At 43.1% G+C, this 4,837-nt stretch overlaps 1 long non-coding RNA gene across 1 annotated transcript; it reads right to left on the reverse strand.

Moving 5' to 3' along the window:
• Positions 1-1,482: 1,482 nt before the first annotated feature.
• LOC124684579 lies at positions 1,483-3,813 on the reverse strand. The gene is made up of 5 exons (XR_006997066.1): positions 3,438-3,813; positions 3,161-3,357; positions 2,806-3,088; positions 2,119-2,184; positions 1,483-1,642 (listed from the first exon to the last, which is right to left on the reverse strand). It is a non-coding gene; the product is annotated as an uncharacterized LOC124684579 (long non-coding RNA).
• Between the last annotated feature and the right edge of the window lie 1,024 nt (positions 3,814-4,837).

Consider the following 4,837-nt stretch of genomic DNA (forward strand, 5'->3'; position numbering starts at 1 on the left):
AAAAGGAAGTATTATCTGTGTAATATGAATAGAAGATCATTTTTCAAAGAAATAAAGGTTTCTCCGTGTATCTGTTTAATTGATGAGAGCGTATGTACATATGTATTTCCGTCAATTGATGAGGTTTCTCAGAAAAATTCTCACCAAACAAGATTGAGTGTAGATGTCTTTATGAACTAAATTTAGGAAAAAAAAACTTTGAAGCTCTAACAAAGGAAAAGAGAAGAGTACTAATCTATTTTTTTACACGGGATGAAAACTATTTTTTCTAAGGAAACGGTTCTAAGCATCCAAAGATCCTGGACATACATGTCTAAATGTTTTCATAATTGCTGTACATCTGAATGCTGCCGGTGCACCTTTGAATATCCAGACAAAATGTGCTTTTCGCTTGAGTAGTGCAGATTTGTGCAGGTTTGATAAAGAATTGATTTAAGCAAACAAAAAATATTGAACTGGTGGATTAACTGTAATAAAAAATCATTAACAGGATCATATCATTAACATGATTACAGGGTCTTGGGACTTTGTCTGGTTGCTGCAACCCTGTTCCGAGACAGACCTGGTGGCGGCGTTTGCATGTCATATCTTGGATATGACATGAGTTTCCGAACTGGCTTGGAGCAAACCATGTATAGAAGAAACTTAACATACATGTGTTCTTCTGCAGCCACTGTAAGTCAAATTTTAACTGAGGATTGTTTCATTGTGATGTGAGCTCTGCTTTGCCATACGAATTTCATTCAAATCAGATCAGATCAAATTTCGAATTATTTGAGAATTCTCGAATATGAATCCAGGCGTGGAAGTGTTGCTCTGTTGTCCTGTCTCACAGACCTGGATCGCCATCCAGATTCCAGCAGACAAGCAGGCCATGCTATATATTTGTACTCGGCCAACCTATGCCTAGTCATATGTTTCTTAGTAGGTAAAATCTGCAGAGGATGTTCAGCTTCGATCCTCACCTGAGCTGAATGCTCTTTCTCATTAGCTCCCTACTTCCCAGGAGATGCATCTGCGTATTGTTATTGTAGCATAGATCACAATTCACAGAATATGCATCCATATTTGTAAATTCAACAATGGCTTCAGTCACAGGTTTCATCATGACTGTCTTAACAACACTGAAATGGACACTTTTTTTAAGGGATCTGAAACCATCACGTTAGCACCACTGAACAAATGGCAGCGACCTGTGAAAGGAGCAATCTGCATTCAGAAATATGTCTGCAATCAAATTCAGGTGGAGTGAGTACAACCCTAAACCATACCGTACAGGGTTGTTGTTATTTAATCTAGTCGTTTTTGTGATGATCCTAAGCAGGGCAGCTCAGTGAATCCGGTGGTTTGGGTTAAAAAAACGACATTCCAAGTGGGTCCTCAGATGGGAAAATGTCCCCAGCAAACAGGGCCTCAGTTTGTTCAAGACAGTCTCTGAAATTTTGCAAATAACTCCCTACTGACTTTGCAAGGCTGATCATATCCCCAGGAAATAGCTGCACCGATTACATATTTATCTCCCTGTTCATCATACAGGGTGTAGTAGTTCAGAGAAGAAGAGAGCAAGCTAATCTAGTTATAATCTGGTTCAGTAAGCATCGAAACAGAGCTCGCTCATGGAGCACACGGCCATGCATTAAACCTGCAGGGGAAGCACATTGAAACTAGCCCCGGTTAGTATCAATGTGCAAAGAGTTTTGTCACTGGGAAATAAAACACAATACGTGCAGACAGCAGACAGAAATAGAAAAGTACTTGCCGGAAAGACTTAAACCGGAACTAAGTAGCTTGCGCCAAACACAAGGCCAATGAAAATTGAGAGAAGACAAGTTCAGGTAATCGACAAACTCTGTTTTTTTGACACTTGTACATATGCAAAAACGAATTACATAGTCTGCATATAAAGTTTCGAAATAATTATAGCCTACTCTCAGCTTCTATTTTGATAAAGCTAAGAGGGTGTGCGCGCACAAATTCAGCAGTAATATAGCACATTTAGCTAATAACTACGATACATATGCACAACTAGACTCTATAATTGGAATATAAATTTTCAACCACTCTAGAGATTCTGCACAGCATGAGAAGTACGGAAAAAAGATGAATATCAATGCCCACCATGAATCCGCAGATGTAATGATGAGAATCATGTCAGTGGGCAGTTCCGGCTGCCATGCATTAACCCTGCAGAGGAGGCAATCAAAAACCAGCTTAGGTCAATATGATGACACAAAAATGTAGTGGTATGTGTAACGAATGTTGCCATTGGCAAATAAAACGAATTACATGCTGACAGCAGAAAGAAAGGGCAGAGTACTTGCTGAACAAAGTTTAACTGGAACTATTAATTAGTGTCGAACCCCAATGTCATTGGATTTAGGAGACAATTTCAGCTAACCTAGAAACTTGAATACAGATGAAAAACAGAAGGGCATTATCAATAGAGAAGATTGTGCATAAATCAAAATGGCAACTAAGGTAGGAAAGCCTGCGTAAGCATCATCTTTTGTTCCTATCACCCACTCCTCCATTCAGTTTCTATTTCTGAGGTTGTGGGCACACAAATTCAGCAGAAAACAAAAGACATGTTTAATTAGCTAATAAATGGGATAGATGCACAACCAAACTCTAAAATTGGCACGTTAACATCATATTTACGACGAATCCTACAATAATTAACAATTAAAGCCACAACATTCGAATGAAAGCTTGACATTAGGTTCTGATAAATCTTACAAGGATGAACAATCATATTTCTGCTTCATCTAGGAGCATGCTAATCATGCATGCCAAACATGTACTCACCAGTGCTAAGATAAATGTAGCATTCCACGGAAGTATACGCCTTGAAGATGTCGTATATTTTGGTGCATCTGCTGTAACCTGTCCAGGCCTCCTTTGACAGCTTCATAATCATTCTTTTCAGCATAGGTGCACATCTGAGAATCAATTTCAACAAATCAAGCTCATGGTCCTCTCCTTCAAAGCCGTCGAATTCCACTTCTTCGAGATAAGTCAAAGAGAAAGTTTGGGATTTCCAATCGGGAGAATCACAAGGACAGTTTGGTGGACAGACTTTTCCTTTCACCTAAAACCAAAAGAGCATGTGAACTACTACACAATGGAATTATTGAAATGTACAACCAGAGGAGAGAATTACCGTTGGCCTCTGAAGGTCGACCTTAAGCCTCTGCATAGCACACCGAATTCGATTCATCCCAAGAAGATGGCAGACAAATGCTCCAAAAACATGTCCTTCTGTTGTGAGATGCAGCTCCAAAATAGAGAACTCAGCAATCATATGCCTCTCTATCTCGTGCATAAATTTCTCCCCTTCCTCAAAAAAGTAGGCAATCCCTGAAAAAAAGAAGTTACATCATTTACAAAATTCAGTCTACTCGGAGGTTGCAGTAAATTGGGCAGGAGCGAGGACAGACAGCATCTGCATGAATCTTTAGCACTCCTTGTCTCTCTACCGATTTTAGAGTCACCTCCCCGACTTCCCAAAAACCAAACTTAGTATAGTTTGATATAAAGCAGTGCCAATAGACATTCTCCATCATTGGTGCCAACACGGAAATGCTGGTCTCCAGGTCGAGGTGTATCAATATATCCAAATGCTTTAGCACGGGGGCAACAATATTAACATGGTATATCACACCCGCACCGGCCACAACAAGCTCCTGCAGCAATGGTGAGTTGATCCTCAGGTCACCCTCATCGAAACAAACATTGGTGAGTGCGAGCCTACGCAATCGCGGGCAGTGGGAGAGCAAGGTGTTGATGCCAGTTGTCCAGCTGGACAGGAACAGCGTCTCGAGTGCAGGGAACTCGACGCCAGCCGGCACGCGGCGGATGGTGGGCCTCTTCTCGTAAAGATCGAGCTTCATCACTATGCAGGTGGCTCGGTGGAAGCAAGGCAGGTCGACGACGGAGGAACAGTCGAGTATGCCGGGCGGGAAGACCAAAACGAGTTTCTCCGGGTCGAGCCGCGCGGCGGCGCGGAGCAGCGAGCTCAGGCTGGCACTGTCGACCAACGGCTCTTTGGGGATGCGCCCGCATGGCTCGGGGGGGCAGATTCCGAGGAGGGAGACCGTCGGCCGGGGACGAGAGAAGCGGGCGAGCGCCGGCTCGAGGGAGAGGAAGGGGACGTTGCGGAAGACGATGCAGCAAAGGCGTGCCCAGAGGCCGCGCCACCGGCGGGAGAGGACGCCGGTGCGCGCGGCGGCGCCGACGCAGGGGAGGCGGGCGAGGACGAGGAGGATCAGGTCATCGGGCAGGGCGCTGATGAGGTCCGGTCCGCCGCCTAGGGCTAGCAGCCGGGGGGAACGCCGGCGAGGCCCCGATCTGAGCTCCATCGAGTCTTTGCTGCCAAACCCTAGCATTCCCCTCGAGAGAGGACTGTCAGTCTCAGGATGCTCGGGGTTTGCTCGAATCGACCGAGGCGACCAGTCTTCTCCTCGTCTTTATTAATTCTTCCTTCTTTTCTATACTCCATATAGGTGTGTTTGGCGGAAATGCACTTTTAATAATTCGGATAATAAAAATGAGCCCCTATTTCTCCATATTCTATGTCGTCGCTTACAGTTTCATAGTAAAATGATATTTTTTGTGGTTTGTAAAAAAAGATAAACAAATGCCTCGAAAAAAAGCCCTATTTTAGCATTGGTTTTTGTCTCTTTTGCACAAGTCATAGAACAATTCACTTTTTTTTTCTGAAACGACTTCATGAACACGTATAATGTCGAGATGTATGTGCAACATTTTGTTTTACATTTTTTGATATATTTAAATATATTGAAAATGTGTTTTAAATAAGGAAAGTATATACACCCTG

The sequence above is a fragment of the Lolium rigidum genome, chromosome 1 (genome assembly GCF_022539505.1).
Source record: "Lolium rigidum isolate FL_2022 chromosome 1, APGP_CSIRO_Lrig_0.1, whole genome shotgun sequence".
In the NCBI taxonomy this organism is placed as follows: Eukaryota; Viridiplantae; Streptophyta; class Magnoliopsida; order Poales; family Poaceae; genus Lolium; species Lolium rigidum.